Source organism: Natrix helvetica (assembly GCF_964273705.1).
Source record: "Natrix helvetica genome assembly, chromosome: 10".
In the NCBI taxonomy this organism is placed as follows: domain Eukaryota; kingdom Metazoa; phylum Chordata; class Lepidosauria; order Squamata; family Natricidae; genus Natrix; species Natrix helvetica.
The window spans coordinates 14459354-14472801 of NC_138561.1; the positions used below are offsets into that span (position 1 = coordinate 14459354).

General features: G+C 40.9%; 1 long non-coding RNA gene across 1 annotated transcript in view; it reads left to right on the top strand.

Annotated features, from left to right (window-relative positions):
- The first annotated feature begins 317 nt into the window (after window positions 1-317).
- LOC309397333 overlaps window positions 318-13448 on the top strand; it is a 177087-nt gene continuing 163956 nt past the window's right edge. The window contains exon 1 of the long non-coding RNA XR_014176238.1: window positions 318-528. This is a non-coding gene — a long non-coding RNA (uncharacterized lncRNA). The remainder of the gene's footprint in view (window positions 529-13448) is intronic.

Genomic DNA, 13448 nt, shown 5'->3' on the forward strand with positions numbered 1-13448 from the left:
AAAATAAGGACCACCTTTGGTGGGAAGGTAACAGCGTTCCATGTGCCTTTGGTATTTACTCATGCTGGCCACATGACCATGGAGGCATCTTCAGACAGCGCTGGCTCTTTGGCTTTGAAACGGAGATGAGCAGCGCCCCCTAGAGTCGGGAACGACTAGCACATATGTGCGAGGGGACCCTTTACCTTTACCTTACAGAAGAATGGAAGGCTGAGCCCACCTTGAGCCCATCAGGCTCAAACTGCTGGCTGTCAGCACAATTAGCCTGCAATGCTGCATTCTAACTGCAGCTCTTACAGAAGGCCACTTTAATTAACCACAGCTGGCTAATGAGGCAACATTCTAAGAATTCCGGCCACAAATATCAACAGCTGAGACTGCTGGCAGAATGCAGCTTCTTGGAAACAAAATGGCAGCCCTTGAGGCTGCCATTACATGGGTTTGAGGTGGTTTTTCCTGACTCTTGGTATTGTTGAGTCCTCTTCAACTGTGGCTTCATTGAAGACTCTGCTTAGTGATTCCACTCAGGTACCATGTTAAATTTCTCATGTTCTGGAAGATGGTATGAAAAGATGAACCAGGGTTAAGACTGGCCGGCTCTGAGGAAAGAGGACTGTGGCTTTCTGAAGCCTGTGAACTATCTTGCTATTCGGCTTTGATGTTTTTGGTTATGTTTCTCTTCCTTTGTTTAGATAATACCTGCAGGGCTGTCTTAATGCATGGGCCTGATGGAGCCCCAAACTCATCTTTGTATGCTAACCCTTCAATGCACTTTGCATCATATAAATACAACAACATATTTATTGCGTTTTACCGCCGCTTTTATTAATACTAACATGCAAAAATATATGTTTGATTTTATCAGCCGTTTACATTTTTATTCCTGTGAGTAGTTGTTGTAGAGGCTCCCCCAGTGCACTGCTTTGCCCCAGGGCCCCCCCGTAATACTGAATATGTGAACTTCTCATCGTGGTGAACAGCCTGGCACAGCTGAGGCAACAGGTTATTCAAAATTGAGCAAGGCCAAATATGGCTTTAGGGCAGGCTGCACGTAGCCCGAAGGTCTTGGTTTGTGGGAGGTTGTTTCACTTGGGTCTAAGGTGTGAGGACAGAAAAATGCATTAGAAAACAAAACAAAACACCTGCAGGTATTGGGAAGGCTCCCCAGATTTTTTTTTTTTGGTTTAATTTTTAAAATGCTCTCTGGGAGCCTTTTTGTAAAGAAGACATTTCCTTCCATAATTTCATTTCAAAAATACAAGATGGCCGTTACTCCCGAAGGCGGTTGACCCTTGTTTTCTCTCAGACTCTCGAATTGGCGCCATTGCGCTAGGCTGACAACTTCTGCGATGCCTAGGAATTCTGGGATTTGTAGTTGAGAGTTGCCCGTGCAAAACATTTAGATGTTCGTTTTAAGAAAGGTTGCTTTAGAGGGAACAAGATGTAACCGTTTCTTCTGATGGCAGAAGTTCTTGGTGGGTATACTACTGTATATCTGGGCTGCAAAACTCCTCTTGACCGATGCATAATTATCATCTTTTTTGTTTCTTAGCTGCCCTCTAGTAGTTATCTGGATTTTTACAGCTCAAAGATTACTGTATAGCCTTATCGCTGTTAGGTACGGGTCTCGCTTTAGAGAAAATGTTAATAAATCTATTTGTTATCAGAAGGAACAAAATTGCAAATTGTTTCATAATAACAAATAAATAAATAAACTGATAGAGATCATGAAGTTCAACTAGTGTTTGCTGTGAAATTTTTGGAAATAACCAATTGGTTCATTGGTATGACCTCATTTTTAAAAAACCCTTTTGTCAGTTAGGGTAGGGTGCATCTTTCCTTTCTCTAGTTGTAATGAGTGATTTTAAGAATTGTTTCTGCTACTTTATTTTTTCCCCGTTTATTCCATTCCGGAGGAAAAGGAGTTGTACTTAGAATCTAGCTGAGTTAGATGAAAGGCTGCTTTGTGGTGATATATAATTCTCATGGCATTGCAGAAGAACAATGTGATGGCTGTTAGGACATGGGGGCCAAAATAATCCTCCTCCTCCTTCTCTTTCTCCTCCTCCATAGTTGATTAGGTTTGCAATAATAGAACCAAGACATCATGAAACATTGCTGTTTTCCTTTTGTATCTCATGAGCTACATTTCTAAGTAAACTAGAGGGCCCTTAAAGGTAAAGGTTCCCCTCGCACATATGTGCTAGTCGTTCCCAACTCTAGGGGGCAGTGCTCATCTCGGTTTCAAAGCTGAAGCTCTGTTTCAAAGCTGAAGAGCCAGCACTGTCTGAAGACGTCTCCTTGGTCATGTGGCCAGCATGACTAAATGCCAAAGGTGCACAAAACACTGTTAAGGTGGTTCCTATTTTTCTACTTGCATTTTTACGTGCTTTCAAACTGCTAGATTGGCAGAAGCTGGTACAAGTAATGGGAGATCACTCCGTTGCGTGGTGCTAGGGATTCGAACCGCTGAACTGCCAACCTTTCCGATGTATAAGTTTTAGAGAGCCCTTTTAGAGAGCCCTTAACTACCCCTTAACTCACCTTCCCCAAATCTGAGCAGCGGAGAAATTGAAACTCCCAAATCAAGACCCCAGAAACTTTCATGTAAAGCCAAGTAGATCATACATCAAATACATCATTCCAAAAAGAACATCGTGGGGAGCAGGCTGTTTTATTTCTAAGGAGGCATGAAAGAAAACAACTTGAAGCAAGAGGAGGAGAAGAATTTGGAATCTTGTGGTGCAGCTTGGAACATGGCTTGTGAGAGCAAGAGTATTGCAGGTATAAGAGGTTTCATCCGTGCTTCCTCCCTCAAGCATCTGGCCCCAGCTTCTGCCTTGTCAGCCACATTTATGATGTGTTCATAATTAAATGTCCATGGTGCTCACAGTATGTTGACCACAGAGGGGCCATAAGCAGTAAAGATAAATGAGAGAGAGAGATGTAATATTGTTTCACTAGTGGGCCTCATCTGATGTTCAAGATTGTCACTGATAATTATTAATATGTGACCTGGTTGAGTCTCAACATGAACCATCACCATTTTAATAAGAGAGCGAACTGTCTTTGCCAAGCTCTGGATTCTGCTCTGGCTGCGGCTGCTTTTCCATCACTTTAATTCTATCTTCCTGAAGTGGAGTTTGAAATGATAATTTTAAGATACAAAGATTGTTTTAAAAATTTGTATTTTCTCCCACTGTAAATCCAATTTCAACATTCTTTGAGGCTGGGAGGGATATGAGAAAACACTGTACTAACTTGTGGCATATATAATAACTGATAGGCTGTGCAACATTTGATGCTCTCCTTAATGCGGATGTTGTCTGGGAATTCTAGGGATTTGTAGTCCTAGCTCACCAAGATTTGGAAAATTGATTGATCATGAACAAAATCCCTTTATAGTTATGGAATAGGGTATCTTTCCTGGTGTAGCTGCTCAGTTTTGTCACTGGAGCACCTCTTCATTCAGACTTTCAAATCTGTTGACTGCTGTTGATTCTTAGTGTTTCTTTTATCATTATTTTAATGGTTGCTATTTCTGTAATTCTGTGCTATCTTGATAAATGACTTAAAGTGCTCTATACTGTAAATTAATAATATCTAAAGTCCTTATGTTGGATTGTTGAGAAAGAGCTCACTGAAAGAACTTATGGAAAAACGTATGCATGAATAGACAACCAATGAAGAATGTACAGAGAGCAGTGGTGAAATTCAATTTTTTTTTTACTACTGGTTCTGTGGGCATGGCTTGGTGGGCATGGTGTGGCTTGGTGGGCCTGGCAGGGGAAGGATACTACAAAACCTCCATTCCCACCCCACTCTGGGGGTAGCCAGTGGGTTAGGGTTACTCAAAATTTCCGCTACCGGTTCTCCGAACTACTCAAAATTTCTGCTACCGGTTCTCCAGAACCTGTCAGAACCTGCTGGATTTACCCCGACAGAGAGCTATTGTAACTAACAATATTTCCAGACAAAGGTGTGTTGTTTGCCCTGCTTGATTCAAAGGAATTCATGAACAACAACCAGAAATCTAGGTTTTGCAACTGACACAAAGTTTAGCAGATAAATTATGACCTTCCTTTCCATAACTCACCTTTGTTCATCATGATGGTTTCTACAATTCTAGATTGCCCTTTCTGAACTGGTCAGTCTACTGCAACTGTCTACAATGTCTGTCTTCTAAGAAGGTCCATGATAGCTCTACCAGGTAGACTCAACTCCAGTGGAAGGCTAAGACTGCCTTTACAGGCAAAAGAACAGAATCTTGCTAAATCTGATTGTGCTATGCCTCCTCCCCTGCTTATACCGACGTGAATTGGAGAGGTGTCTGTCTCAGCCACTTGTGCATACTTTCTGTTTGCTTTGGACTTAAGTTATGTTTTTCTCCTTGTCATTTTGGTAGTGGATCTGATTGATCTCTGTCAAGGTAATCTTTATTTTCTACAGTCCATGAGACATTCTTATAAATAAAGAAGTTGCTGGAGTCCAGCAATATTTTAAAATTTAGAAATTCAAGGTGGCGCATTTCCTAGAGCTAGTTGCCTTTGGTAGACTGTAACAATATGCCAGGGGATGGGTTGGCAGGAAAAGTGTAATAATATTTAGCATATGGTGAAAACAAGACAGAAGAGATGTAAACATATATACACAGTCCATGTAATTATAAGTGATACTTCTATGGGGTTGTGGCAGTGACCTCATATCTGGATGTCCAATTCAGCTATCCAGGCGATTGCCTCTGGCGTTGCTTCAGGCAGAACCAGGGAATGCATGGTGTAGGCAATCTTGCACAATATGTTTAATAGTTTGCACATCAGCATCACAATTGCAAAAAGGGGAATCCTTCCATCCCACTGATAAAAGGGCAGAGGCACTTCTTTCAGTATCACACGTAATTCCATTCAATTTTCAACCAGGCAAAGTGATATAGATCAAAACCAGGAGGTTTGGTAGAAAGATCACTAATGGCCACTAATAAGCCACAAGAAGGTGCCTTAAACCATTCTGTTCTGACCTAGGCTTCCCAAGAGCACGAAGCAGACTCCTTGTCCCGATAAAACCTCTTTTATTTAGGTTAAAGGGAATTCCTCTCCAGCAAAGTCCCGTCCAACAGTCTTTCAAGAGATTTCACAACTACAGATCTTTATCAGGCTTGGAGAGCTGCCAGGCCAATATCTTCCAAACGCCCCTCTGTAGCAGACAATACTTGGCAAGAAGTCAGGAACAGATCTTCACCCTAATGAATTGAACTAATTGTCTCCTGCAAACTCCCCTCCCCTTTCGCTCCTCTTTATTCCCTATGCGAGCAGCCATTCACTGTCCACCTGTCCCTTTACTCCCAAGCTGACCTCTGTTCTTTAGCTGTTTCCTTCGTCTGGCAACTCTGCGCATGCGCACACTGGGAACAGGCTCCATCTGTTCTTCTGCCCCACTGATTTCTGACTCTGAAGACAGCTGATAACTGTCAGGTGGCCCTGGCCTCCTCTCTGCTTCCAACACAGAGCCCTCATCAGAGCCTTCTCCAGACTCCAGGACTCGCCCATGTTCCTCCCCAACCTCCTCAGTGTCCGAATCTGCTGCCAGATCTGCTGGCTGTTGGCAGGCCACAACACATTCTTCTCTCCGGTCATTCCAAGGGCTAAACTGGGTAGATGTTAAGCGAACAGCTGTTTTCCATGCTGGCCTATGGGGTTTCAACCTTGTAATGAGCTGCACATTCTCTTGCTGAATAGGGAGGGCCTTGTTGCTCAGCATCCTTGACCCTAGCCGAATGAAAGTTTGTTGTCTTGTAACATGGGATGGCATGATATTGCTAAGTACTGGTAACCAGTGCCCAGGAGTGGGATGCAATGTGTCAGAGGTGATACACATTAACCGGGTGAGTTGGACACCATCCATTTGGGTGTGGGGAAATGGGTAGGGAAGATGGCAGGAGGAGTACAAAGAAAGATAAAATGGGCTGGAACTGGTGAAAATTCAGAATTAGCTTCAATTGCTCAATAAAAATATCCACCAGAGAAGGCTAAGGGGATCTTGTTTATTGCTACTGGAAATCCATTCTTTTATCCAAAGGAAACAAGTGTGATTAAGCGGAAGTGGGAAGCTTAACTGCTGATCTACTAATGCTTCCCACTTCAACTTGACCAGTGCATGGAAAATACTAATGATACATATTTAAGCAACGTGCTCATAGATCAGCTGTAATAGTAGCGCTGCCACGTGAATAAAAGTAATTATGCTCATTAGCATGATGAACAAATATGCAAACAAACATTATTAAATGCAGCCATTTATCAAAAAACAAATAGTGGGACATTATATCTTGGTCTGGAAGAGGCAGGCAAGCGTTATGTCAGAGTTTGCCTGTCAGGATGGTGTGTTTTAGTGTGCCCGATTGACACTAATTGGTGCAAGAGGAGGTGGAAGAAATTTAGAAATATAATGTGGCCTTGAAATTGAAATTCCGAATCACCGTGCGCTAATTACAACTGTGTGACAACCAGGGGTAACTTGGTGCTTTCAAGTTGGAAGGCTTAAACAAAGGAATATTATGGAGTTCATCATATTCAGAGAAGGATGTGCAGGTATGTGCAGGGAAGGTGACCTGTCAGATCAATATTTGTAGTGCTGAATGAATCATGTGCACTTGACAGGACATAATTCAATGTTATATCCGCCAGCTCTACGTGTATCCATCTTAACGTGTGCATTAAATAAAACCCAACCCCATCCTTTCTTGTCCTCTCAAATTCATTATCTCATAATAAACAAAGACAATTTAATTTCTGTGACATGCTGGGCTGAAGCTCTCCTTTTAAAATTTACTCAGTCTTCTTACTCCCTCTGCTGAAATGGGTGTTATCCTTCTCAGGATAATTCTGTTTGCATCACTCACATGAATCCTTTATGTGACAATCATATTCTCTCTCCCCCCCCTCCCGCCCCGCCAATCCAGCCATAATGGAAATATTGCCTCAATGCGCCTTATATGTTATTATTACAGATGCATCCTGCAGTTCTCAATCTCTTTGGGGCAACTTTGGTGACTATTAAAAGAAGCAATAGTGGTTGTTTATTTATTTTTCTTTCTTAAAAAAAGGTTCAAGCTCTTACTGGAATTCAAGAATTGATCTGTTTATCCCTGATTAATATGGAATTATACATGTCAGGCAAAAGGGATTTAAATAAAAGTTCTGACTATTTCAGAGAGAGTTTAAGGCCATGTGTAACTTCTTAGAAATCTCACCGAATTTAGGCAGGTTTACTTGGGGGCAAGGTATATAAACTTAAAAATTGAATTTCAACTTTAATTGAATAAATTCTGTGTCCGTTTATTATTCAGAAGACATTTTAATAGAAATGCAAAAACACTTCCCCCACCAGCAGGTAATTCTAAACAATTCTTTAATTTTAGTGAAGGTTAGTTCTACGTGATGAGTTTTAAGATCTCATTCCATACAGTATTATCAAGATTTGAAACTTCATTGGATTAAAAGACAGGGAATTATTGGGTGGAACTCCTTCTGCTTTTGGAGGTCAAGTTGGCTTTTGCTTTGGAAAGATTCTGAAGACTTTAATCGCATCCTTTCAGTTCTACATTTATTTGTAAGTCAAATTGTTAGGCCCTAAGTCTTTGCCCTCTGCGTCTAGGGGTGAAATCCACTTTCCTTTGCTACCGGTTCTGTAGCTACGTGAGCATGTGCATTCACATGTGTCACCTCGATGCATGCACAGCACTTTCCATGCATGCGCAGAGCATCAAAATGATGTCCAGGTGGGAGGGCAGAACCTGCTACCTAGCATGCCTGGCAAGCGAGTAAGTGAACAGCAAGGTAAGAGAACAGCAAAGGGGTGGGGGAGAAATCTGCTGTGCCACGTGATTTAGATTAGCTAGAGAGCAGGAAATCCAGCTTTCTAGCTAATATAAATCACGTGGCACAGCTGATCATCAGAAAAACCAGTTCACCTGAACTGATAGCATTTTTTTTACTACCGGTTCGGGCGAACAGCTGGCATCTTTGCTACTGGTTCGGGCGAACCGGTCCGAACTGGTAGCATTTCACCCCTGATCTAGGGATATTTCTCCCCTGTTGAGGGTTGCCATTTAACCATGTAAGGATATTTAGAGGAGAATGAGTTTGTTATTTGTAAAGGTAAAGCTTCCCCCCCCCGCACATATGTGTTAGTTTTTCCCAACTCTAGAGGACGGTGCTCATCTCCATTTCAAAGCCAAAGAGCCAGCGCTGTCCGAAGAAATGGTCATATGACTAAACGCAGAAGGCCTATGGAATGTTGTTACCTTCCCACCAAAGATGGTTGCTATTTTTCTACTTGCATTTTTTACAGGCTTTCGAACTGCTAGGTTGGCAGAAGCTGGGACAAGTAACAGAAGCTCACTCCATTACGCGGTGCTAGGGATTCGAACCACCGAACTGCCGACCTTTCTGATTGACAAGCTCAGTGTCTTAGCCACTTAGCCACTGCGTCCCTTTTGCTATTTGTACAGGATAACAATTCACTCCAAAAGCCAGGTTGCCCACTCATGTTGGTCAAGATGAATTACAAGATGGGACGTGGCTTGGGGTCAGAAGAACCCCATCTCAAGCTGGTTCCTGGCAGCCCTTCCTTCACACAGAGGGAGACGTAACTTTTCTCCATGAAGAAAGAGTAGAAAATGAAGAGAGTGGAATTTGTGGATCAACCTGGTTGTCCATAAGTTAGATCTGGAGGTCTTCTGGATCAGAACTTCCCCGCTGCTCATATATTAGAATAATATTGCCCTATTTTACATAAAGCTTAAGGTTTCCAAAGTACATGTTTGGAAAATGTATTAGTTCTGTTGGTGCAGGGGTTGAAGTGCAATATTGCAGGCAAACTCTGCCCACAGCCTGGAGTTCGAACCTGACAGGACTCAGGATTGACTCATTTTTCCATCCTTCTGTGGTCGGTAAAATGAGGACCCAGATTGTTGGGGGCAATACACAAATAATATTTCTACATTGTAAACCACCCAAAGAGTGCTGCAAAATGTTATGGCATGGTATGTGAGTTTAAATACTATTCCTATGCTATTTACAAGCACCATTTTATAGTTGAGCTGCCCACTGCAAACAGACTGATTCCATAATGTTAAGGTCAATTTTCCATCCTTGCACCCTTCAGATATACTGGAAGTGAAATCCTTCCAGTTCCATGTATAACGAAATGGCAGAAGCAGCAGAGCTCTTCTAGCATGTTGCCTGAAATGTTAATTATTATTATTAGAAACAATTAATGCAACTTGTCATCTCCCAGGGAAGATGTTAGCCCATCTTACTTAAACTCTGAAAGTAATGATGTGATAAATGTTGAACTAGATGTTGCCATTGTGTTTTTGCTTGAACAGAGCAATGTAACGGAGGTGGAATAGCATCAGAAGTGTCATTTCCCTTTCAATGCTAAGTTAATTATTCAGAAGGTAAATATGTAGCTTTTTCGCAAACTAATATTTGGGTCTCCAGTCTCCAAGTGCTCATTTTTTTTCCTCACTCCAAATTTATGCACCGAGCAGTTATCTAAATAGCATTGACTATCAACTTCTGCAGCTATAATTATTATTGAATAGTCTCTCCAGTAGGGCGAGCTCACTGATTTTACAAATGCAAGAGAGATTCATGGACATGTATCTACATTAGTGCTAAGGCACAAATCAGTAATTGTGTCAACAGAGTAACCCAAGGGAGTTTTTGGTTTTGGCCATGGGGAAATCATCCTGCCTATTGTTAACTTACCAGGATTTAGATTAATTTCGCTTTTTGTAGTGCTCGTTTCTAGAACATCCCCAGTTCTCATATCTAGGTATTTACCTTTGATCTTCTATCATGGTAACTAGGGGATATCACAGAGAAGGTGGTACCTAGCTCAACAGTACTAACTGAGAGAGATCTAGGTGTCCTAATGGGCAGCCACTCAAGTATGAGACAGCAGTGAGCTGCACTGCGGGGGAAAAATATTGATTGCATCAACAAAGGGATAGTTTCAAGAGCATGGTTGTGGTCATTATCTTGACTTTTCTTTTAACTCCCTGAATACAAATCTGAATGGAATGGAATGGAATAGCAATAGCAGTAGCACTTAAGACTTATACACCCCTTTACAGTGCTTTATAGCCCTTTCTAAGTGGTTTACAGAGTCAGCCTATTGTCTGCAACCATCTGGGTCCTCATTTGACCCACCTCGGAAGGATGGAAGGCTGAGTCAACCTTGAGCCTGCTGAGATTCGAACTGCCAAATTGCAGGCAGCCGGCAGGCAGCAGAAGTAGCCTGCAGTGCTGCACTCTAACCACTGCGCCACTGTGGCTCATGGAATGGAATGGAATAGAATAAAAACTTGATTGTCACTTAGAATGGACATTAATCAGTATGCCTTAAAAACAGATCGAATTGGAAATATGTACTATGTGAGAAATAGACACTAACCCTGGACCCAGATGAAATGTATTTAGGGATTGCTTTGCATGTCCATCAGAGCCAGTTTGATCTAGTGGTTAAGGCACAGGCTAGAAACCAGGAGATATAATAGATAATAATTTTAGGATTTTGTTTGTTTGTTTGCTTGCTGCCAATGCATTTACTTTCTGACAGCAGAAAGCTGCATCTGATGTGACTTGGAAACGAAGAGATTTTGAGCTAAGAAAGCTTGACTGGTCTCTACTTTTGTCATTGCTATCTTGATGATCAATTGTACGCACTTCACAGCATAGCTGCATTGGGAAGGATGTTTCAATCAGAGGATGCCACTAAGGGACATAAGCAAATGGCTTAGATTTATTTTATTTTTTTGACTAGCGCGGTCCTTAAGGATGACACTTGATGCAGTGTTTTCAGCCGCGTCAACATTTCTGGCAGGAAACTCAGCAGTGGGCATTATTTCATTGTGATTGGAGAAAGTAGTTCAATAAATATTTCCTTAAATCTCCAAATGAGAGAAGCAGGAAATGAATGACAAGGCTGGGTGTTCCTGTAATTGCTCTCCTTTTCCACAGCACCAGGGAAGGCAAATAAAACATGTCTTGTACCCTCTACCTTCTTTATATGGACAAAATCATGAAATTTAAAGCAATTGCCTTAAAATCTATGATCTAAAATCTTAATTGGCATGAATTTATGATCATAGCCCTGGTGCATGAAGAACTAAATTGCTTCCTTCTATCACTTGAAGCTTGGTGATACCTCTATTCAATGTCCCCTCAAGTCTACTTTTTATTATAGACATAAAATCCATCCAAATTATATCAAACCTTAGAAGTAGGATGCTGGCATTTTAAAAATTTTACTTATTATATTTGGAGATTTATATTTCTCCCTTCAATAAACTACTTAGAGAAGCTAGCAATAAATACAGACAAGATTTGGGCTTCCCCACTAAGCATAATCTGATTTCCTTGGTTTGAGATTATTTTGCTGTATGACCTCAATTACTGTTTGTAAACCATGGTCACTCTATGGCTTATCATGATAGATTAACCCTGCATCGGAGTTCCTTTAAAGAAAACATGCATCACTCATTTGTAGGGAGGACAATGTGTAGTTGAATGATCATATGCCTTGGTTGCTGAACAATTTTGGTAGATATTCATGTGTGTATATGCGTACACATGCACAAGTGTGGCAAAAAGCAAATCAGTTTGTGAATTCTCCTCCAGGCTTAAAAGATCTTTAGCCCTGTAATCCCAAATAAACAGGCCCACACTTCCCATTGAATTAGTAGCATATTTATGTTGGTTAAAATTGCTCATTTTAAATATTGTATTATTTCATGCTTTTTTTTGTGCTACAAATGAAGATATGTGCAGTGCTCATAGAAATTATTTCGTGTTTTTTTTCCGAACTATAGTCTGCCTCCCAACAGTCTGAGGGACCATTATCTTTCCTTCATTCACCATTGGAGGCTGTGTGTGTGTGTTGATTCTCGCCTTCTTCCCCTTGCTTCCAATGTCTCTCAATGCCCATCTTGGGGTTTTTAGTTGCAGTCTTAATTGGCGCAGTTCTCAGTCTGGTTTATTGTGTGGTCATCTGAAACATGTGATCAGGAGTTATTTTGAAGGAAATCCTGTTTGTTTTATTCTTTTTTGAATGGCCTATTTTAAGGAGCCTGAAGCTGCCGTTGTAATGAAGTGAGGCAAGTGGCAAGAAAGTTTGTGCTCTTTTTCCCTTTGGGGGATGGGTGGTCTTAAGTAAATAGATTCCTTGGGTTGAGCAAATAAAGCAAGGACAAAGGCAAAATGGACTGCTGAATTGGCCATGCCCACCCAGTCACATGAGCAGCTAGCTATGCCCACCCAGCCAGTTTGGCCATCCAACAGTGTGAGGGACCGTGAATCAGCGCCCTGTTCAAAAAGTTTGAGGACCCCTGCTCTATGCATTTAGAAGCTTGGGTACCTCTTTGTTGTATCTTCATGATAGTGCCAGTTTGAACCATGGTGCTTCTGCCTGATGGAGAGGGAGAAAGAAGCTGTTTCTTCTTTACATCTCAAAGATCCTTTCCTTTTTCTGCTTGACAACATACTTTCACAAAGTCTCCTATGGACATTCAAATGCCACATGTATTCTGTTTACTATTATCTTCAGAGTTACTATTGCAGCAAAGTCTGATTGGCTTTGCTTCTGTCAAAAGATAGCTTATAGTGAGTGGTGTATTAGGTCTCTAGAGGTTTATGGATTTAAACTTCTATGAATTGGGCTTGACTGTAATAGAAGGGAATTATACGAAACGGACATTAAACAACCGGTTTGTCTACTCAGCAGAGTTATACCATCATCTGACTGCTTTTCACAGCTCATCCTGAAAGACCAAAGATTGTGTCACGTCAGAGATGTGTCTTCTCTTGAGACATATCAAAATAAGCACAGGATTAGTTAGAAAATTATACTGGAGGAAGTTTGGTGGGAAAAATGGCGTTTGACTTCATCTTGGACTAGTTGTATAATTATGGATAGATCTTCGTACAATTATAGACCTACACCTTGTTTATGATCATAATATAATATTTTTTTGGAGTTTAAATGTGCTGGTCTTGTTATAGGCACAAGAAGACCTTCTGAGATTATATTGCGACTCCTCATATATATATATATTTGCTTCTTTAATGTATTTGATAGTGTTTTTGAGGAGGAAAATCCTCTTTAAACCTTCATCTTTTTTAAAACTAGAATTGCAAGGATCAGTGTACGTTTGATTATGTATGCATTTTAAAACTCCCTGTGCTTGTTACAGATGCCATGCGGCTCATTTTAGTGTTTTATACTAAGTTAAATCTGAGTATAGGTTTCAATTTTAAATAACATACTAAAACTGGAAGAAATTTGCTCATTGCCAAATAATTCATGTCCTTAAATTCCAAAATAGCAATTTTAAGTAGTAATTGGTTCCTTTCATTGACTTTAATTGAAATCAAGCCAGATGA